The 23,408-nt window shown below is 44.0% G+C and overlaps 9 non-coding genes across 9 annotated transcripts; all 9 read left to right on the forward strand.

Moving 5' to 3' along the window:
- Positions 1 to 6,037: 6,037 nt before the first annotated feature.
- Positions 6,038 to 6,112, forward strand: Trnat-ugu (transfer RNA threonine (anticodon UGU)). The gene has a single exon. It is a non-coding gene; the product is annotated as a tRNA-Thr (tRNA).
- Positions 6,113 to 6,444: 332 nt separating this feature from the next.
- Trnat-ugu (transfer RNA threonine (anticodon UGU)) lies at positions 6,445 to 6,519 on the forward strand. The gene has a single exon. It is a non-coding gene; the product is annotated as a tRNA-Thr (tRNA).
- Positions 6,520 to 6,851: 332 nt separating this feature from the next.
- Trnat-ugu (transfer RNA threonine (anticodon UGU)) lies at positions 6,852 to 6,926 on the forward strand. Its single transcript has one exon. It is a non-coding gene; the product is annotated as a tRNA-Thr (tRNA).
- Positions 6,927 to 7,258: 332 nt separating this feature from the next.
- Positions 7,259 to 7,333, forward strand: Trnat-ugu (transfer RNA threonine (anticodon UGU)). The gene has a single exon. It is a non-coding gene; the product is annotated as a tRNA-Thr (tRNA).
- Positions 7,334 to 7,665: 332 nt separating this feature from the next.
- Trnat-ugu (transfer RNA threonine (anticodon UGU)) lies at positions 7,666 to 7,740 on the forward strand. The gene has a single exon. It is a non-coding gene; the product is annotated as a tRNA-Thr (tRNA).
- A 332-nt stretch (positions 7,741 to 8,072) lies between these two features.
- On the forward strand, positions 8,073 to 8,147 carry Trnat-ugu (transfer RNA threonine (anticodon UGU)). Its single transcript has one exon. It is a non-coding gene; the product is annotated as a tRNA-Thr (tRNA).
- Positions 8,148 to 8,479: 332 nt separating this feature from the next.
- On the forward strand, positions 8,480 to 8,554 carry Trnat-ugu (transfer RNA threonine (anticodon UGU)). Its single transcript has one exon. It is a non-coding gene; the product is annotated as a tRNA-Thr (tRNA).
- Positions 8,555 to 8,886: 332 nt separating this feature from the next.
- On the forward strand, positions 8,887 to 8,961 carry Trnat-ugu (transfer RNA threonine (anticodon UGU)). Its single transcript has one exon. It is a non-coding gene; the product is annotated as a tRNA-Thr (tRNA).
- A 332-nt stretch (positions 8,962 to 9,293) lies between these two features.
- Positions 9,294 to 9,368, forward strand: Trnat-ugu (transfer RNA threonine (anticodon UGU)). The gene has a single exon. It is a non-coding gene; the product is annotated as a tRNA-Thr (tRNA).
- The last annotated feature ends 14,040 nt before the right edge of the window (positions 9,369 to 23,408 follow it).

Genomic DNA, 23,408 nt, shown 5'->3' on the forward strand with positions numbered 1-23,408 from the left:
ACATGTGACTGCCAAATTTTGCAGTTACCCATATACTGCCCGAGTTGAGCAGTGATATCTTACTAACTACACAGTCTAGAAGGCTGTGAATTGCTTTGTTTTGTGCCCACTGCTACGTCTCAGAAGTTGGCATTACGAATAAACAAATCAGTCCTTTGTTCCTGATACTAGTTTTCGTTCTCAGTAGTGTGATTATCGGCTATTTTTGTAGTAAGCTAGCTTCTATTGCTTTTTATACGTAAATAAACTGACTAAGTGTAAAAGTAACTTCAATAAACGCAAATTTGCGGGTAACAGATATGTGACCGCTACATTTTCTTCTGATGTACTTGAAACCACGATGATGTTTCTGAAGTGACCACGCCCCCTAGTACATCGAAAAGGAAGGTAACTTTAGAAACGGATGACAGTGGTGAAAGTAATGATATTATGGACAACGTCATTATTGATCTGCAAATCCTTGCACAAGTTCTTTCTGAAACTGTCTCTTGCTTTGTTGTGGTGAAGTTAAACTTTATGAGGATATTGGAGATAGAATAGGTGTTGTGTCTAAATTAATTATTAAATGTCAGAAGTGAAAAAACGAAAAAGCATTTCATACTTCATCGAAGTGTTCAGGTAATGAATTGTATGAAACTAATGTGAGACTGTTCTATGGCCTTATATGCATTGGTAAAGGTGCAAGGGCTGGTAATGTTCTCTGCACTGTGTTAAATTTGCCAAAACCACCTTCTAGGTATACGAAATATGTAACAGCAATTGGGGACTCTGTATACTCTGTGACTGAAGATTCAATGGTTGCTGCAACATCAGAAGATGTTGAACAAAATGAGGGTGACACAGACATCGGCACTGCTGTGGATGGATCCTGGCAAATGCATGGGTTTAGTTCTGAATATGGTTTTACATCAGCAGTAAGTATCGACACTGGAAACGTTTTGGATTTTGAAATGCGGAAGGCGCATGATGGTGCTAAATGGGACTATGGGAAGTCCAGTCTCCGCAACACCTTCTCAAGACACTTACGGCATACGCTATCGAAAGCGTGGTCAAACTTCACCGACACCATGGCCCTACACAAGGGACATGCCTCCGCCAGTGCATTGAAATCGCAGCAATCACTGAGTGCCGTCTGGATGTTGCTGTTACCATCGAGACACGTCTGGTCCATAGAGACGACTTGGGGCAGGACACTAAGCATGCAGGCAGCCAATTCCTCGTAAAGATTTTAAATTCGTTCTTGAGTTAATGGTCAACTCCTCAAGACTGATATAAGGATGCAGTCGACAAAGGAAAGTGGCATTTGCGTTGCAGGTATCATCAGCTCTTGGTACATTATAACACGCTGGGGCAACATAACTTCGTGGAATGTACGAAAAAACTCGGTCTTAAGACTATCTGGGCGTGGAGATCTATAGGTGGGTATCGGCCATGTCCTTCGCCGTTACAGGATGACTGAGGGTCGCTACCGCATCTCCGTCGAGGTTCCGCGCAGCAAGTAGAGGACTTCATCCATCTCTGGAGCGCAGTGGTCTCCTGCGACGTAGAACAGCCGTTAATGATTCAATCGCCTCAGCCATCCGGACACACTTCCCGTCCAACTCGAATTCTCAGCCTGTTACGCGCAAGTCGCACCCTCACCTATTAGCTCCCTGCTCTTAGCATTCCTAAATCAGGTTAGTGCTCGGAAGATATGGTGCATACGCACTGAAAGTACCTACAGCCATCCTCACTCATATACACAGATTGATATGTGGTGTATGTTCTGTCGGACATCCTCCTCTCTCTCTCTCTCTCTCTCTCTCTCTCTCTCTCTCTCTCTCTCTCTCTCTCTCCGATTTCTTATTCGTTATAAGATTCGGTTTTGTGATACATATGCCTGTCATGTACTCTCTCCTATTGCCAGTAAATACTGCGAAAGATACGTATTCCTACTTCGTAAAATGTCAGATATCTATTCCAGTATAAGAGAGAGCCTTGGCCAAAGCAAATAAACTAATAAATAAACAGAAAAATGCCCTATGACTTCCAGCCTGGTGCAATCCTTTCGATTTCACGCCAATTAAGCGGCTTATGTATCGATTCAGCTTCTAGTCTGCCCTCGAGAGTCTGAGGTAATTATGTTCACACCAGCATCTGAGGTGTTAAATTGGAATTACAGCCACGACTAGACAATGACAGCAACCAATAAATAAATGCATTAACCTTCCACGCGAAAGTTAGTGTGATTCCTTAGGTGTTCCTACATTAGTGTTGTACTTTAAGGAAGTTAAACACTTAATTCCTTTGATGTTAGCATGACTGATCTTGGTGTCTTAATATTACGATCAGCTATTTTCGAACCAGAGAGTTAGCAAGTGTGTTGTGGGTGCGAAGCGTAACAAAGTTTCACGCTGGTCTCTGTGATCTATGGGGCTATAATGTCAGCATATAATATTATGAAGCTGTCAGCATACCATATTAAGAAGATGATACCTGTTGTCCAGAGGTTGTCGGATCGGAGGTGGGTGTAGAGGGAGGGAAAGTATGTCATCAAGCATTTACGTTCCGTAGCGATAAGTTCAGATTGGTATTACTTGTAATACAGTTTTCTACTATATTTAATACAAGAGCATCATGTTACTGAATCAGCTCTGCCGATCACCTACGTTTTCTGTATTGCTTTCATTTGCTGTAATCTGTTTGAAACTGATGCCTTGTAAAGGTAATATTTAGTGTATGAATTGCATTGTGATACAAAATACGTGGTGTCGCTTTCATTTATGTCTGAATCTTTCATATGACACTGTCTTCAACGAAGTAAATGTTAATTCAATCTCTGTTGATCCATCGTGGATATAGGACAGCGGCCTGACAAATATTTACAACCGAAAAATCGCCACACAATAGTATGTTTTCACACGTTATTTTATTTAGACGACCACTTTCGGCATCCTGTTAATTCAGGGGCGGGCAGGAATCCTGCACATGTGCGGTGCACTTGCACGCGTGCAGTTAACAGGTGTTCCGCGTGCACACAGAGGCAAGCTGGCCACCCGCTTATCTCCCATCCCCACCATACCTTCTGTCCGCTCCTTGCTCTGTAATGCGTTTTGTTTCCTAGCTTGCTTTATTGGGTGAATCAATAAGGTTAGTAGGAGTGCTTGAAAGAAATCATGGTTTGAAAGAGTACCTATTACCTACGATACGTTTTATTTAATTATCACAGGTGGAGTTTACAATACGTTTAATATCTGGAACTAAATTTCTACATACAGCCAAACACAAACAGTTACGTAAATTTTCATCACTGATGTTTGCTCTTAACCGAGACTTATTAATTCAGCAAATGGTTTTCCAGCTCTCGCTATATTAAGCGCAGTCTTATAACTTGCACATACCGCTGGGCTATTATTGTTGTCGTCCTGAAAACATGAAAACAGTGCTCCATAAAATGTTAGATCAGTTAGATGAGAGACATGACGAGAGAAAGTCGCAGATCTCTCGTGACAACAGCAACTACGACAAATTCAAATGGCTCTGAGCACTATGGGACTTAACTGCTGTGGTCGTCAGTCCCCTAGAACTTAGAACTACTTAAACCTAACTAACCTAAGGACATCACACACATCCATGCCCGAGGCAGGATTCGAACCTGCGACCATAGCGGTCGCGCGGTTCCAGACTGTAGTGCCTAGAACCGCTCGGCCACTCAGACCGGCCAACTACGACAGATTCATCTGGTATCGTCAGATCGGTCTTCTTAAGCTCAGTCAATTCCCCATCCGCTCAGAATCCGACAATAAATTGTACTCGTCCTTGTGAAATTTATTATAATGGCCTTCAATACTAAACTTCCGTTGACCAGCGAGAATACTGCCACATATTAAACATTTCAAATTTTCACGTTTTTGCACAAAGAAAAAATGATTCTCCCATTACTTTTTAAAAGACAGCAGATCTCCACTTCTCCGTTTCTTGAAATACAACGTTCACTACATAGTGCTCGCTTCGCATCAACGTCCGCAGCTTAGCCTGGCACTACACTGCCGCAACCTGCCTGCTGTCGCCACAGCCCCGGTCGACGCCTGCACGCGAGCAGCACACGTGCAGCGCTGTGCGCTCATGAGCCGCGTGCAACGTTTGCCTGCCCCTGTGTTAATTCCATCTTCAGGCCCCTATGCTCTCCAACTATAGACAATCGGATATAGGCCAATTGATACTTGCATAATTTGAGCCATCAGTATCTGGATTCCGTGAATTTGGTTTTGGAGTGTTTACTTCGAATACCTAACAAGTCTTCGAAGGAAACACTCCAGAAACGTCAGCCCCCGGTAGCTGCATGGGCAGCGCGACAGATTGTCAATCCTCTGGGCCTGGGTTCGATTCCCGGCTGGGTCGGGAATTTTCTCCGCCCAGGGACTGAATGTTGTGCTGTCCTCATCATCATCCTATCATCCTCATCGACTGTAGGTCGCCGAAATGGCGTCAAACTGAAAGACTGGCACCTGGTGACCGGTCTGCCCGAAAGGGCACCCTAGCCATATTATTAAATAAAAAAAACTCCAAAAACGAATTCATGGAATCTATTTACTGATGGCTTTAGTTATGCAAGTATCCATATATCTGATTGTCTATAAATGGAGTGCATAGGGGACTGGAAATGGCATTAATGAGAAATTGGTCGTCTAAATAAAATAACATCTGGAAACATACCGCTGTTTGGCGACTTTTCCGTAGTAAATAAAAGTAAATGTTAGACTAGTCCCTTCAGTTACCAATAATACCAGTATACTGACAATCAGCTTGTAGATTAGGCGTTCTTCCTAATACTGGATATTCCATAAACCTAGTGTCACTGATGTGAAGAAAAATCAGAAATTCCGGAGGAAAAACGACTTCCCTACATCGAAGATACAACAGAGGACAGTAGTCATTCACGTATTTGCACAAACAGAAACAGATGCTAGGAACTAGAAGCAATGATTTTGACCATAGAATGTGTTAAAGATAGCGTTAATGGGAGTCTGGCGGGAGAGCGTAACTCAGGCGTTTATCGCGGAGCGGAAAGTCGATGCCCCCGTATCTGCCCACCTGATGCATGGAGGGGCGAGCTGATGACGCCACCCTGAGATGAAAAATGTGTGCAGAGCGCCCAGCGCGAGCGGGAAACCTGATTCCCACGCGTCATTTTATTGCTAACGAGTACTCCTTACAGTATCCTCATTTGCGGCACTTTCTGAAACTATCTTCACACTCCTCCACGAAGCTGGTAATTTTTTCAAAAACCTTGCTGTTATGAAATGCAGTCCTAAGGACCGTTTCACCAGATGCTGTGCAGAAAAAAAAGAAAAAAGCTTTTGTTTTATGATGACTAGTTGACAGAAACTTCTGAATATTACGGAAGTGGTTAGTTCCTTTATGAAATAACTTTTCTATTACCAGTCGTAGTTTTCTTTTTATTCATGACGCATTTTTGGAAATGATTCCTATTTTCAAATGTGGTTTCTGTGTGCTATGACATTTAGTCATGATGTGTTCGGTATGTCACTTGCTGCACTGCTCTGTTGTCTTTACTTCAATTCGTGAAAAGAGGTACAATTTTTTATTAGGCTAATGATCGGTCTTAAACATTACACACAACTTACTGTGCACAGCGCACAATGAAAATAGCAAACGTACATAAAAATAGTTACAAAGATATTTTTACATGTACTAAACCGAGATGAAGCTATACTTCATCCCCAACGAAGTGTATCAACGCCTACCTGCAGCTAGGGTGTTCATGTAATTATCATTTCTATTCTAGCAAAGCTGCATGGTCATATATAGTTAAAATAAAATATGGGTTCCCGGCCTTTGACCTTCTTGTGTGCGAACGCACACGCTATGCCCGAACTCGTACGGGACTTGGTAGATTAATCTGCCACGAGTAATGAGTATGATGGGCAAACATCTAATAGGCGCACTACGAATGTAGTGTTGTGGACATGTTGGGAATGTGGATCTCACGGGGAGCGTGCAAGGGATAAGTCCCTGCAGACGCACTATCCTCTGTGCCCTCGGTGGCTCAGATGGATAGAGCGTCTGCCATGTAAGCAGGAGATCCCGGGTTCGAGTCCCGGTCGGGGCACACATTTTCAACATGTCCCCAACGAAGTGTATCAACGCCTACCTGCAGCTAGGGTGTTCATGTAATTATCATTTCTATTCTAGCAAAGCTGCATGGTCATATATAGTCAAAATAAAATATGGGTTCCCGGCCTTTGACCTTCTTGTGTGCGAACGCACACGCTATGCCCGAACTCGTACGGGACTTGGTAGATTAATCTGCCACGAGTAATGAGTATGATGGGCAAACATCTAATAGGCGCACTACGAATGTAGTGTTGTGGACATGTTGGGAATGTGGATCTCACGGGGAGCGTGCAAGGGATAAGTCCCTGCAGACGCACTATCCTCTGTGCCCTCGGTGGCTCAGATGGATAGAGCGTCTGCCATGTAAGCAGGAGATCCCGGGTTCGAGTCCCGGTCGGGGCACACATTTTCAACATGTCCCCAACGAAGTGTATCAACGCCTACCTGCAGCTAGGGTGTTCATGTAATTATCATTTCTATTCTAGCAAAGCTGCATGGTCATATATAGTTAAAATAAAATATGGGTTCCCGGCCTTTGACCTTCTTGTGTGCGAACGCACACGCTATGCCCGAACTCGTACGGGACTTGGTAGATTAATCTGCCACGAGTAATGAGTATGATGGGCAAACATCTAATAGGCGCACTACGAATGTAGTGTTGTGGACATGTTGGGAATGTGGATCTCACGGGGAGCGTGCAAGGGATAAGTCCCTGCAGACGCACTATCCTCTGTGCCCTCGGTGGCTCAGATGGATAGAGCGTCTGCCATGTAAGCAGGAGATCCCGGGTTCGAGTCCCGGTCGGGGCACACATTTTCAACATGTCCCCAACGAAGTGTATCAACGCCTACCTGCAGCTAGGGTGTTCATGTAATTATCATTTCTATTCTAGCAAAGCTGCATGGTCATATATAGTTAAAATAAAATATGGGTTCCCGGCCTTTGACCTTCTTGTGTGCGAACGCACACGCTATGCCCGAACTCGTACGGGACTTGGTAGATTAATCTGCCACGAGTAATGAGTATGATGGGCAAACATCTAATAGGCGCACTACGAATGTAGTGTTGTGGACATGTTGGGAATGTGGATCTCACGGGGAGCGTGCAAGGGATAAGTCCCTGCAGACGCACTATCCTCTGTGCCCTCGGTGGCTCAGATGGATAGAGCGTCTGCCATGTAAGCAGGAGATCCCGGGTTCGAGTCCCGGTCGGGGCACACATTTTCAACATGTCCCCAACGAAGTGTATCAACGCCTACCTGCAGCTAGGGTGTTCATGTAATTATCATTTCTATTCTAGCAAAGCTGCATGGTCATATATAGTTAAAATAAAATATGGGTTCCCGGCCTTTGACCTTCTTGTGTGCGAACGCACACGCTATGCCCGAACTCGTACGGGACTTGGTAGATTAATCTGCCACGAGTAATGAGTATGATGGGCAAACATCTAATAGGCGCACTACGAATGTAGTGTTGTGGACATGTTGGGAATGTGGATCTCACGGGGAGCGTGCAAGGGATAAGTCCCTGCAGACGCACTATCCTCTGTGCCCTCGGTGGCTCAGATGGATAGAGCGTCTGCCATGTAAGCAGGAGATCCCGGGTTCGAGTCCCGGTCGGGGCACACATTTTCAACATGTCCCCAACGAAGTGTATCAACGCCTACCTGCAGCTAGGGTGTTCATGTAATTATCATTTCTTTTCTAGCAAAGCTGCATGGTCATATATAGTTAAAATAAAATATGGGTTCCCGGCCTTTGACCTTCTTGTGTGCGAACGCACACGCTATGCCCGAACTCGCACGGGACTTGGTAGATTAATCTGCCACGAGTAATGAGTATGATGGGCAAACATCTAATAGGCGCACTACGAATGTAGTGTTGTGGACATGTTGGGAATGTGGATCTCACGGGGAGCGTGCAAGGGATAAGTCCCTGCAGACGCACTATCCTCTGTGCCCTCGGTGGCTCAGATGGATAGAGCGTCTGCCATGTAAGCAGGAGATCCCGGGTTCGAGTCCCGGTCGGGGCACACATTTTCAACATGTCCCCAACGAAGTGTATCAACGCCTACCTGCAGCTAGGGTGTTCATGTAATTATCATTTCTATTCTAGCAAAGCTGCATGGTCATATATAGTTAAAATAAAATATGGGTTCCCGGCCTTTGACCTTCTTGTGTGCGAACGCACACGCTATGCCCGAACTCGTACGGGACTTGGTAGATTAATCTGCCACGAGTAATGAGTATGATGGGCAAACATCTAATAGGCGCACTACGAATGTAGTGTTGTGGACATGTTGGGAATGTGGATCTCACGGGGAGCGTGCAAGGGATAAGTCCCTGCAGACGCACTATCCTCTGTGCCCTCGGTGGCTCAGATGGATAGAGCGTCTGCCATGTAAGCAGGAGATCCCGGGTTCGAGTCCCGGTCGGGGCACACATTTTCAACATGTCCCCAACGAAGTGTATCAACGCCTACCTGCAGCTAGGGTGTTCATGTAATTATCATTTCTATTCTAGCAAAGCTGCATGGTCATATATAGTTAAAATAAAATATGGGTTCCCGGCCTTTGACCTTCTTGTGTGCGAACGCACACGCTATGCCCGAACTCGTACGGGACTTGGTAGATTAATCTGCCACGAGTAATGAGTATGATGGGCAAACATCTAATAGGCGCACTACGAATGTAGTGTTGTGGACATGTTGGGAATGTGGATCTCACGGGGAGCGTGCAAGGGATAAGTCCCTGCAGACGCACTATCCTCTGTGCCCTCGGTGGCTCAGATGGATAGAGCGTCTGCCATGTAAGCAGGAGATCCCGGGTTCGAGTCCCGGTCGGGGCACACATTTTCAACATGTCCCCAACGAAGTGTATCAACGCCTACCTGCAGCTAGGGTGTTCATGTAATTATCATTTCTATTCTAGCAAAGCTGCATGGTCATATATAGTTAAAATAAAATATGGGTTCCCGGCCTTTGACCTTCTTGTGTGCGAACGCACACGCTATGCCCGAACTCGTACGGGACTTGGTAGATTAATCTGCCACGAGTAATGAGTATGATGGGCAAACATCTAATAGGCGCACTACGAATGTAGTGTTGTGGACATGTTGGGAATGTGGATCTCACGGGGAGCGTGCAAGGGATAAGTCCCTGCAGACGCACTATCCTCTGTGCCCTCGGTGGCTCAGATGGATAGAGCGTCTGCCATGTAAGCAGGAGATCCCGGGTTCGAGTCCCGGTCGGGGCACACATTTTCAACATGTCCCCAACGAAGTGTATCAACGCCTACCTGCAGCTAGGGTGTTCATGTAATTATCATTTCTATTTCATACAGAGGGTATTTATTTTCATAATACATGTATATATACACATAATGGCTCTCATTTCGATGTGTCACTATTTTCATTTAAGTATGTGAAGAAATTCATTCATTCGCTTTCCAGTTTTTCATACAATACTTAATCTTCATGGTTTTTGACAGGCTGTATGTATGTACATATGTATGACTAGATTCTCCTACTGTACGACTGGATTGATTTCAACCAAACCTGGTACATGAGAAACAGCACTATGGTGGTTAGAAGCTCCTAGCTCCCATACGAGCAGAGATAGTGGCAAAAAAGGGCTTTTAATCCCTGATATGTAGACTTCAGGCACAACTGGCGTGTATTTTGGTTAGTATCAGCGTTTGTCTTTGGGGTGGTTACTTGTGCACATAGGCTTGACTGACCAGACAGAGATAGAGAGGAGGTAGTAGCGAGAGAGAGAGAGAGGGTTAGGTCGACAGACAGAGGGAAGGAGGGGACAAACAGAGATGGAGAATGAGGTGATGTACAGAGACAGAGGAGATGAATGGATGGGCAGCTAGAGGGGGGGAGGGTGAGATGGGCAAAGACAGGAGAGATGGACACAGAGAAGTATGAAGGAGGACACGAACAGAGAGACAATGGAGAAGGAGTTGGACATAGAGATAGGGTAGTGGTGATGAACAGACATGTGGTACACATATTAGATGGACGATGGATACATATACCGTGGCGACCATACACCCCAATGGTCAGTGTAGCTTAAGGAAAGTCCTCACATTTCGAAACGTTTTGGACAATTTGACTGTGAAGTACACTACAAAATCTAAATGATGTCCATCAACATAGCACCAGCGACACTAAGGCTTTTCCATAGAATCGACGAAAGAGCACCAGAAGCATTACCACAGCGGCGTTTACAAATTCACCTCAGCTGATATCGCAAGGTAAGTGTATAGGACAACAACTCGCTGCACACTCCGTCTGTCTATATTCATCTTACATCACCTTAACAACAGGATTACATCTAAGGTAATAACAAACAGATAGCTTTCATTTATTTGGTGCATCATAGCATTCGTGTAGCAATAAAAGTGTTGTTCACTCCTCATAGCTGTGCACATCACTGTATTGCCAGGCATTAGCGACAACACACAGACCACTAGCCATCGACATAGCTCCAGCAACACTTAGGCGTTGCCCCTGCTTGCATAGATTCATGTCACTTAAATGGAGGAAGCACTCACGCACTGAAGTGGCGCCAGACACACACACACACACACACACACACACACACACACACACACACACACACAGTCCAACTCTTCAGCTTCATACCAGGCCAATGCTGCTACAGGAGTATGTACACGGCTGTTTTCCTCGAATGTTTGCAACATACCATTTCCTATATTATTATAGTCTATTTCCAACACAATTGTCATGTGGAAATATGTGGCGAGTTGCCAGGTGTGCCCACAACCCAAGAAACATAAATAAAACTACAGACAATAAAGTACCCAGGAAATGAACACAAGACTTCCAATGTGGCCTTGGAGACAGACCAACAATGTGACACCTACAGAAGCGCTCGTCAATTGACGTTGTCGTTTCTGTGAATACACACATCAAAAAGAGTTCTGCATCACCCCGGTTCCCGGAACTCCTGAAGACAGACGTTGACTGTGGATATTGCATCACAGAGACAGTCCCTTTGACTGTTCTGAGATGTCACTAAACCCGCCCAATTATGTAAACAACCATGTATGAGCAGCGGCTATTAGAAAGAGGGGGTCCGACATCAAATCTGATGTGTCGGCAGCTGGGCCAACACCTTGTAGATAGAGGTGGCTTAAAAGGCACGCTAGACTAACGCAGACGGGCGTGAAGTACTGGAACAGGATACGTAATTAATGCTATGAAGAAAAGTATGTAGCTGGTATAATACTTAACTTTATTTATCCTTGTTGTGAATACAGCATTCTTGATGAGACATTTCATACGATAACTATCAAACTATGTAAGGCTAATGGCGCCTTGCTAATTCGTAGCCATTAACTTAGCTGACGGCTATTCTGTCTCTCGGCTAATGAGAGAGAAAGGCTTCGTACGTCTAGTCGCTAGCTCTGTCGTTCGTACAACTGGGCTGAGTTCGAGTCAGTCTCTCGAGACCTGCCTTGTGGTGGCGCTAGGTTTGCGATCACACAGTGGCGACACGCGGGTCCGACATGTACTACAGGACCGCGGCCGATTTAAGCTACCACCTAGCACGTGTGGTGTCTGGCTGTGACACCACAAAATCAGTTCCACTCATTCCACCAGGAAGGAGGTACGCGGCTCGTCTTGTCTGTAGTTCAACCATGCCTAGAAGGTCAGTACAGCAGATCGATCGCGTCCGCCTTGTTATTTTGTGCCAGGAATGGCTCTCAACAAGAGAAGTGTCCAGGCGTCTCGGAGTGAACCAAAGCGATGTTGTTCGGACATGGAGGAAAACAGAGAGACATGAACTGTCGATGACATAGCTCGCTCAGGCAGCCCAAGGGCTACTGCTGCAGTGGATGACCGCTAACTACGGATTATGGCTCGGAGGAACCATGACAGCAACGCCACCATGTTGAATAACGCTGTTGGTGCAGCCACAGGACGTCTACATCTACATGTATACTCCGCAAGCCACCTGTACCTTGAGTACCTCTATCAGTTCTCCCTTCTATTCCAGTCTCGTATTGTTCGTGGAAAGAAAGATTGTCGCTATGCCTCTGTGTAGGCTCTAATCTCTCTGATTTTATCCTCATGGTCTCTTCGCGAGATATACGTAGGAGGGAGCAATATACTGCTTGACTCGTAGGTGAAGGTATGTCCTCGAAACTTCAACAAAAGCCCGTACCGAGCTACTGAGCGTCTCTCTTGCAGAGTCTTCCACTGGAGTTCATCTATCATCTCCGTAACGCTTTTGCGATTACAAAATGATCCTGTAACGAAGCGCGCTGCTCTCCGTTGGATCTTCTCTATCTCGTCTACCAACCCTATCTGGTACAGATCCCACACCGGTGAGCAGTATTCAAGCAGTGGGCGAACAAGTGTACTGTAACCTACTTCCTTTGTTTTCGGACTGCATTTCCTTATGACTCTTCCAATGAATCTCAGTCTGGCATCTGCTTTACCGACGATTAATTTTATATGATCATTCCATTTTAAGTCACTCCTAATGCCTACTCCCAGATAATGTATCGAATTAACTGCTTCCAGTTGCTGACTTGCTATATTGTAGCTAAATGATAAAGGATCTTTCTTTCTATGTATTCGCAGCACGTTACACTTGTCTACATTCAATTGCCATTCCCTGGTATGGGTGAGAAGTGTTGGTGACCCATGACATCTGGACTACCCTGAATTATGGTCATGTTGTGTGGGTAGCATTCGAGTGAATTCTATAGGGTATATGTACTGATGGGCACAGCTGAGTAAGAGAGAAGGGAAGGGACGGATAGATGGAATTGAGAGCAGGAGATGGAGTGGGAGAGATAGGGGAGGAGAAGATGGACTGAGAGGGGAGGGGAAGTGATGGACAGAGAGAGGAGGTAGGAAGAGATGGGCAGAGAGAATAGAAAGAGAGCATGGACTGAGGACAGGGGATAAAGAAATTGGCAGAGAGAGGGAAGAGGAGGTGGACAGAGAGGGGGAGAGGAGGGAAAGATGCTGGTAACAGAAGATGGAGAGGGGTAGTAGGTAGATGGAAAAGAAAAAGGTGCATGGAAGGGATGGATGGAGAGAGGTGAAGGAGGATATGGACAGAGATAGGGCATGAAGGGGAGATGGACAGATACAGGATGACGAGGAGACAGACAGATTGGCAAGAAAGAGGGAGCAAGAGGGGAGATAGAGAGCAGAAAGGAGGAGATGTGAGCGATATATGTGCCATATATGCACATGGGTGAAGATTCTGCTGAAAAGTTAGTGTGAATACATCTCCAGTTTTTTCAACACAATTATTTTATGGCCTTTATCTAAACAGTGGAGTACTTTAACATTTTGCTGTACTTTTACAAATGAGTGTTGTGCATGTTTATAGCTAATGCTGTTGCTGTGTGTCTCTGTTGTATGCTTAGGCTTCAATGAGCACTCTTTACCTGGAGTTGAAATGTCAGCCTGTTTGTCCTAAGTAGAAAATGGAGCATTATTATCATGTTGTTTCGTGTATTCCAGAGCCTGAAAATGGGTTATGATTACACTTGTTGTTGTATATCAGTTTTTGTTGTACTTCATTAGATGTATAAATTAAATTTTCACTTCTTGGTTTTCCAAAATATTTGCAGTCTTTCGTGATATATTGCCAATGCGCGGGACGCTAGCTAACATTTGTTTTTATCTTTATCTTTTATTGCGTGGTGTGGTGTGGTTTGGTACTGAGTCAACCATTGGAATAATATAGTCACTGGCAATTGCAATCTGCTTCACTATGACTGGAAGCAGGAAAGTTACTTCATAAAAAAGCCCATTATTTTTACAGTCGCAGTCTTTCACCGATCATTTCTAATTAATCAAATGAAATTACTAATGCCAAGTCAGGTACTGAAAGCGGCATGAGGATATAAAACTCTTAAAATGGAAAAACTGAAAACTGTTGCTCACATAAGATTGACTCAACAAACATCGTCAACGATTTCATCTATCTCTGAATTACAGAAGAGTGACGATAGGTTCAAGCACTAGAACAGCAAAATTAAAAAAACACAATGCAGGAAAACTATGGCTGAAAACCTAAATAAGTCAGTTACACAAGAAGAAGGACTTAAAAAACCGACAGCTACTCAGCATGTAGATAGAACCAGTAAACAGCATGTAACCCACATTATATTATAATATACCCAGGCACATTCAAGGCGCAGATGATATGGAGCATTTGAACATTTGCAATACACACGTTCCACATCATTATGAAGTGTCGCATTCATGATCTAGTACTAATCTAATCTAATCACATGATGAGAATCTGTAGACTTTGGAATCCAAACAAAATAAGAAATCTAACTTTATAATGAATGACAAAACCCAAACAGACTTTTTACATCTGAGTGGTGAGTTCCACCAAAGTGAAACAGTTTACACCAAAAAAGACTACAATACAACCTAAAAACCAGTCTCAAAAACCATACGCTAAGGCAGATCACATATGCAACTAAAAATGCAGCTATTGTTGCAAAATTCAATTCAATTACAAAAGAAGCAATAGATCTCAAAGTAAACAAGCTTCTTGAAAAAATCCAGGAAAAAGTTTAGATTTAAATATAAAATAAATAAATGGTGTACAAAACCTTAAAATCCATAAATAATAAAGCGAAGAGCAATCAGTCCATAATTATGAAGGTATGAAATGCAGCGCACTAGTCATAACGAAAAACACATGTGAATTATTTCATACTAATTATAATCAACACATAACATAAAGCACAAAACAATTTCAATATAAAATTAAGAAGCAGTTATGAAATATGGATTTCCTCTTGACACAAACTGAAAAGAAAAATTTCATATGCATGAATCCAAAGCCCCACATTTAAGAGCACAGAAGGAAATTCAATAAGAAAATTAGTGAAATATATAAATAGCCCTGCATACAAACTGTCACCGAAATTGAATACAGTACTGATCAAAAAGTATATGTACAAAACAATATAACACATAAAAAGCAATGTACTAGCTGAGGAAGTAAAAGCCACAAAACTTCCTCAAGATTGGCAGGAAACTTACGAAACGTAGGAAACTTGCGTGTACAGAGACTGTCGAATTCATGGAACTCCTGAAGCTAACCCTAAGTTATAATTATTTTACGTTTAATGTAACCTGTATAAGCAGCCAGATGGCCAAGCAAGGGGAACGTGTATCATAGCTGGCATACACATAAATCATTTGGAACAAAAATTGTTTAACAACCAAGAACCCAGCTTAAAGAGGACAGGTGTACTGAACATATTGGAGCCTACCCGTACAACAGACACACAACAACAGCGATAGCCACACACATACACAAAACCGTATCGAAAACTAGCACAAAATGTCGATTAAATAAAGTTCATAGAGAGAATGTGTTGGAAGAACTATAGATAGAATCACATTCCAAAAACATTAAGATAAAATATCAAATAAGAAAAATGGAAACCGATGCAACGAATTTCTTCACATGCTCCGACAGTATTTAAAATAAAAATAGTAAATATACATAAGCAAATCATGCTCCAATTTATTAAGATAAATACTCTCTGTTCTAAAGCACATACAGGGTGAGTCACTTAACGTTACCGCTGGATATATTTCGTAAATCACATCAAATACTGACGAATCGATTCCACAGACCGAACGTGAGGAGAGGGGCTAGTGTAATTGTTTAATACAAACCATACAAAAATGCACGGAAGTATGTTTTTTAACACAAACCTACGTTTTTTTAAAATGGAACCACGTTAGTTCAAATGGTTCAAATGGCTCTGAGCACTATGGGACTCAACATCTTAGGTCATAAGTCCCCTGGAACGTAGAACTACTTAAACCTAACTAACCTAAGGACATCACAAACACCCATGCCCGAGGCAGGATTCGAACCTGCGACCGTAGAAGTCCCGCGGTTCCGGACTGCAGCGCCAGAACCGCTAGACCACCGCGGCCGGCGAACCACGTTAGTTTTGTTAGCACATCTGAACATATAAACAAATACGTAATCAGTGCCGTTTGTTGCATTGTCAAATGTTATTGTTATTACATCCGGAGATATTGTAACCTAAAGTTGACGCTTGAAACCTCCGACGTTCAGTTGCGTGTTGTAACAAACACGGGCCACGGTCGGCGAGCAGCATCTGCAGGGACATGTTTACGATGACGACCGTGTTTACGAGTGTGGCTGTAGTGCACTGTTTTGGTTTGGTCTAGCTGTCGCAGTGTCCGCATGTAGCGCTTGCTCCTATTGTTATTCTGCATTCGTCTCCTCACGCAGACCAACTGTAGTACACCGTGTTACCAGACGTCTGTGATAGTGTAGTGTTGTAGGAACTGTGACCATGGTGTACTCGAACTCTGAAAAGGCGGAGATGATACTCATCTATGGCGAGTGTAGACGAAATGCAGCTGAAGCCTGCAGGGTGTGTGCAGAACGGTACCCGGACAGAGTGCATCCAACGTGCCGCACATTGCAAAACATCTACCGCCATCTGTATGCAACAGGTATGGTCGTAGCGCGCAAACGGGTCCGTAACAGGGCCGTCACAGGAGAAGCGGGTGCAGTTGGTGTGTTAGCTGCTGTTGCCATGAACCCACACATGACTACACGGGACATAGCGAGAGCCGGTGCACTGAGTCAAAGTAGTGTCATGCGCATACTGCATCGTCACCGCTTTCACCCGTTTCACGTGTCGCTACATCAGCAATTACATGGTGATGACTTTAATCATCGAGTGCAATTCTGTCAATGGGCATTAACAGAGAATGCGTTGCAGTTCTACCTGTTTACCTATGAAGCGGGTTTCACAAACCATGGTAATGTACATGTGCGTCAGTGAAAAAGACCAATAAAAAGGTGTTAGCATGTGGACGTAATGTGCTGTTCCAATCTCTTCTGTACCTAAGGTCCATCACCGTTTCCTTTGGATCCCTACGTAATTCGGTGCTCTCCGATACACACGATCGAACAGCGGAGGAGTGGTACTCAAGCGTCAACTTTAGGTTACAATATCTCCGGATGCAATTAACATTTTACAATGCAACAAACGGCACTGATTACGTATTTGTTTATATGTTCAGATGTGCTAACAAAACTAACGGGGTTAAATTTGCAAAACGTAGGTTTGTGTTAAAAAACAAACTTCCGTGCATTTTTTATGGTTTGTATTAACCAATTACACTAGCCCCTCTCCTCACGTTCGGTCTGTCGAATCGATTCGTCAGTATTTGATGTGGTTTACGAAATATATCCAGCGGTAATGTTAGGTGACTCACCCTGTATAGCCTCCTCTGTAGAAGATCTATAGCGTTATCTCTGTTGACAAAATGTAAAAAATATGTTTGTAAATGTTCGTTTATGTACGTTTGCTATTTTTTTTTGTCTACTGAAACAGAAAACTATTTGTGATATTTCGTATGTCTGGGTTCCTGCACAAGCGGGCCACAAGAAAACCGAAGCAGAAGTAAGCCACTAACTCAGTATAAAAATCGAACATTAATTAAAAATTGCGCCTGTTTATGTATGTAACAGTAAAATAAGAATCATTTGCCGAAAGTGCCGTGTTAAATTTAAACAAAAATAATTCTTGACTGATAGCAGACAAGTGATTTCATAAACTAAGCCATTGTTTTTACCGTCGTAGGCGTCCGTCAACCATTTCAAATGGGTCAAATTAATTGAAAACTCTCTGCTTTGACTTGTCTTGGGTGTCTGTCCGTATTCTTCTTGACAGTGGAATGAGGTGGATATGACACTGTGTGTTCAATCACCTTTCTGTTGTGTACCTATTAGTAAACATTATATTCGTATTTCGATAACGTGTAGATAATCATACTAAGGAACATCATTGCAGAATGCGTTCTTCACGTCAGATGTCATCTTCCTTTCCTACTAGCCAGATATATTGCTTTTGGAAAAGGAAGCTTGTGTCCTATCATGCTGTCGATTGTCGAAGGCAACAGATATTGGACACAAGCTGTGATGCAGTAAACATAGTGCGTGAAAACGATTCCAACTTTTTTCCTGGAATCAAATCGGCATGTCAAGAAGTATTTCTGCGAAAAAGAAGGAGACTAAAAATACAAAATTTGTACGGGGCTCTAATCCCGCTACAAAATCATTATTTGCATAATAGCTTAATGTCACTTCAATAAAATCAACCAGTTTCTGTTAGACAACAGTCCATCCTCAGGTATGTCGGTGGGGAGGCTTGCGTGCCTCAGCGATACAGCTAACCGTCCCGTAGGTGCAAAGACAACGGAGTGGTATCTGTTGAGAGGCCAGAAAACGTTTTGTTCCTGAAGAGGGGCAGCATCCTTTTCAATAGTTGCAGAGCAGCAGTCCGTATGGTTGATTGAACTGGCCTTATAACATCAAACAAAACAGCATTGCTGTGGTGGTACTGCGAACGGCTGACATCAAGCGGAAACTACAGCCGTAATTTTTCCCCAGGGCTTTCAGCTTTACTGTGTGTTTAAATGATGGTAGCGTCCTCTTGGGTAAAATATTCCGAAGGTAAAATGGTCCCTCTTTCGGATCTCCGGGATTTGACTGCTTAGGAGGGCGGCGTTATCAGGAGAAACAAAACTGGCCTTCTATGGATCGGAGCATGGAATGTCACATCCCCTAATAAGGCAGGTAGGTTAGAAAATTTAAGAAGGGAAATGGATAGGTTAAAGTTAGACATAGTGGGAATTAGTGACGTTCGGTGGCAGGAGGAAACAAGACTTCTGGTCAGGTGAATACAGGGTTAAAATACAAAATCAGATATGGGTAACGCGGGAGTAGATTTAAAATTGAATAAAAAATAGGAATGCGGATAAACTATTACGAAGAGCATTCCCAACGCATCATTTTAGCCAATATAGACACGAATCTACGCCTACCACGCTCACACAAGTTTATACGCCAACTAGCTCCACAGTCGATGGAGAGATTGAAAATTATAAGATAAAAGAAAGTATTCAGATTGTTAAGGGAGACGAAAATTTAATAGCCATTGGGGACTGGAATTCGATTGTTGGAAAAGGAAGACAAGGAAATGTAGTAGGTGAATATGGAATAAGGATAAGGAATGAAAGAGGAAGTTCCCTGTAGAATTCTACACAGAGCACCATTTAATCATAGCTAACACTTGTTTTAAGAATCATGGAAGAGGCCTGGAGACCGGAAGATTTCAGATAGATTATACAATGGTAAGACAGAGATTTGGGAACTAAGTTTTAAATTGTAAGATTTCCATGGGCAGATGTGGACTCTGATAAGAATTTATTGGTTATGAACTGTAGATTAAAACTGAAGAAACTGCAAAAAGGTACAAATTTAGGGAGATGGGACCTGGATAAGCTTAAAGAACCTGTGATTGTAGAGGGTTTCAGAGAGAACATTCAGGAACGATTGACAAGAACAGGGGAAAGGAATGCAGTACAGGAAGAATCGGTAGCTTTGAGTGATGAAATAGTGAAGGGAGCAGGGGATCAAGTAGATAAAAAGACGAGGGCTTGTAGAAATCCTTGGGTAACATAAGCGGTATTGAATGTAATTGATGAAAGGAGAAAATATAAAAATACAGTAAATGAACAGGCGAAAAGGAACACAAACGTCCCAAAAATGAGATCGACTGGAAGTGCAAAATGGCCAAGGAGGGATGGCTAGAGGTTCACAGTAAGGGTGTAGAAGCATATATCATTAGGGATAAGATATATATCACCTACAAGAAAATTAAAGAGACCTTTGGAGAAAAGAGATCAACATGTATGAATATGAAGAACTCAGATGGAAAACCAGTCCTAAGCAAAGACGGGAAATCAGAAGGGAGGAAGGAATATGTAGAGGGTCTATACAAGATAGATGTACTTGACCGCGATACAATGCAAATTGATGGGAACGTAGATGAAGATGAGGTGGAAGTTGTGATACTGTGTGAAGAATTTGACAGAGTACTGAAAGATCTAAGTGGAAACAACGCCCTTTAAGTAGACAACATTCCTTTAGAACTACTGATAGCCTTAGGAGATCCTGCAATGACAAAACTCATCCTTCTGGTGAGCAAGATGTGTGAGACAGGTGAAATGCCCTCAAACGTCAAGAAGAATATAATAATTCCAATTCCAAAGGAAGCAGGTGCTGACAAGTGTGAAAATTATCAAACTGTCAGTTTAATAAGTCACAGTTGTAAAACACTAGCACAAATCCTTCACAGAAGAATGGAAAAACTGGAAGAAGCCGACCTCGGGGAAGATCAGTTTCGATTCAGGAGAGATGTAGGAACATTCGAGGCAATACTGACCCTACGACTTATCTTAGAAAATAGGTTAAGGAAAGGCAAATATGCATTTGTAGCATTTGTGGACTTAGAGAACGTTTTTGACAGTGTTGACTGCAATACTCTCTTCCACATTCTGAAGGTGGCAGGGGTAAAATACAGGGAGCGGAAGGCTGTTTACAATTTGTACAGAAACCAGATGGCCGTTATAAGAGTGGTTGAGAAGGGAGTGAGACAGGGCTCAATTTATATATTGAGCAAGCAGCAAAGGGAACAAAAGAAACATTCGGAGTTGGAATTAAAATCCAAGGAGAAGAAATAAAAACTTTGAGGTTTGCCGATGACATTGTAATTCTGTCAGAGACAGAAAAGGACTTCGAAGAGCAGTTGAACGGAATGGAAAGTTTCTTGAAAGGAGTATATAAGATGAACGTCAGCGAAAGAAAGACGTGGACAATAGAATGTAGTACAGTTAAATCAGGCGATGCTGAAGAAACTAGATTAGGCAACGAGAAGCTTAAAGTAGTAGATGAGTTTTGCTGTTTGGGTAGCAGAAATACCTGACGATGTTAGAAGTAGAGAGGTCATAAAATGTAGACTGGCAGTTGCAAGAAAATCGTTTCTGAAGAAGACATTTGTTAACATCGAGTATAAATATGAGTGTCAGGAAGTGTTTTCTGAAACTATTTGTATGGAGTGTAACCATGCATGCAAGTTAAACATCGAGGATAAACAGCTTAGACAAGAAGTGAATAGAAGCTTTTGAAATGTGGTGCTGCGGAAGAATGTTGAAGATTAGATGAGTAGACCACGTAACTAAAGAGAAGGTACTGAATAGAATTGGGGAGAAGAGGAATTTGTGGCACAACTTGGAGTGTAAAAATTATAGAGGGACATAAATAGATGTATACACTAATGAGATTCAGAAGGATATAGCTTGCAGTTGTTACACGGAGATGAAGAGACTTACACAGAATAGACTAGCATGGACAGCTGCATCAAACTAGTCTTTAAACTGATGACCACAACAATATATACACTCCTGGAAATTGAAATAAGAACACCGTGAATTCATTGTCCCAGGAAGGGGAAACTTTATTGACACATTTCTGGGGTCGGATACATCACATGATCACACTGAGAGAACCACAGGCACATAGACACAGGCAACAGAGCATGCACAATGTCGGCACTAGTACAGTGTATATCCACCTTTCGCAGCAATGCAGGCTGCTATTCTCCCATGGAGACGATCGTAGAGATGCTGGATGTAGTCCTGTGGAACGGCTTGCCATGCCATTTCCACCTGGCGCCTCGGTTGGACCAGCGTTCGTGCTGGACGTGCAGACCGCGTGAGACGACGCTTCATCCAGTCCCAAACATGCTCAATGGGGGACAGATCCGGAGATCTTGCTGGCCAGGGTAGAGCACGTTGGGTGGCACGGGATACATGCGGACGTGCATTGTCCTGTTGGAACAGCAAGTTCCCTTGCCGGTCTAGGAATGGTAGAACGATGGGTTCGATGACGGTTTGGATGTACCGTGCACTATTCAGTGTCCCTCGACGATCACCAGTGGTGTACGGCCAGTGTAGGAGATCGCTCCCCACACCATGATGCCGGGTGTTGGCCCTGTGTGGCTCGGTCGTATGCAGTCCTGATTGTGGCGCTCACCTGCACGGCGCCAAACACGCATACGACCATCATTGGCACCAAGGCAGAAGCGACTCTCATCGCTGAAGACGACACGTCTCCATTCGTCCCTCCATTCACGCCTGTTGCGACACCACTGGAGGCGGGCTGCACGATGTTGGGGCGTGAGCGGAAGACGGCCTAACGGTGTGCGGGACCGTAGCCCGGCTTCATGGAGACGGTTGCGAATGGTCCTCGCCGATACCCCAGGAGCAACAGTGTCCCTAATTTGCTGGAAGTGGCGGTGCGGTCCCCTACGGCACTGCGTAGGATCCTACGGTCTTGGCGTGCATCCGTGCGTCGCTGCGGTCCGGTCCCAGGTCGACGGGCACGTGCACCTTCCGCCGACCACTGGCGACAACATCGATGCACTGTGGAGACCTCACGCCCCACGTGTTGAGCAATTCGGCGGTACGTCCACCCGGCCTCCCGCATGCCCACTATACGCCCTCGCTCAAAGTCCGTCAACTGCACATACGGTTCACGTCCACGCTGTAGCGGCATGCTACCAGTGTTAAAGACTGCGATGGAGCTCCGTATGCCACGGCAAACTGGCTGACACTGACGGCGGCGGTGCACAAATGCTGCGCAGCTAGCGCCATTCGACGGCCAACACCGCGGTTCCTGGTGTGTCCGCTGTGCCGTGCGTGTGATCATTGCTTGTACAGCCCTCTCGCAGTGTCCGGAGCAAGTATGGTGGGTCTGACACACCGGTGTCAATGTGTTCTTTTTTCCATTTCCAGGAATATATATATATATATATATATATATATATATATATATATATATATATATATTGTTAGAGAGACGTTAGAGAGCAAACAAGTTGTAAGGTCACTGTTGGTGCATCTCAATCGAAAGGAGAACAAGTACAACCTCTGTGAGGTACGACGATGAGCTGTTCAGCATCGCTGAGCTCTACGAAGAGCTTAACGGTTGCTCGTTTTCGAGAGCGCACCAGCGCGGCAGTCGTTAACTTGCAGTCCAGCCATAACGTGTAGGCTTTCACGGCCGGCGTCTTCTTAGTTAAAACTTCCGGGCTGAGACGCATTGGTCGATCTGCTGTGAGACTTCTTCTTTCTGACGTTTCGTTGGCAACTGCGAGCAACATCTTCCGAGGTGAGTCAACGACTGGTTGCCAGACCGTGGAGATGCTGTTTGTATAGAGACTATAGAGCGCATGGTGAGCACCACCATACGTCACGTGGGGACGACTGTAAGTCGATCTCTGACTAACGTAACAAAGGTAATCGATTGTCACATCGTTGGTGTAAAGTCGACCGCCATATCTTATCTAACTTTAAGCCTTCCTCTTTTC

The sequence above is a fragment of the Schistocerca nitens genome, chromosome 2 (assembly GCF_023898315.1).
Source record: "Schistocerca nitens isolate TAMUIC-IGC-003100 chromosome 2, iqSchNite1.1, whole genome shotgun sequence".
NCBI classification, from domain to species: Eukaryota; Metazoa; Arthropoda; class Insecta; order Orthoptera; family Acrididae; genus Schistocerca; species Schistocerca nitens.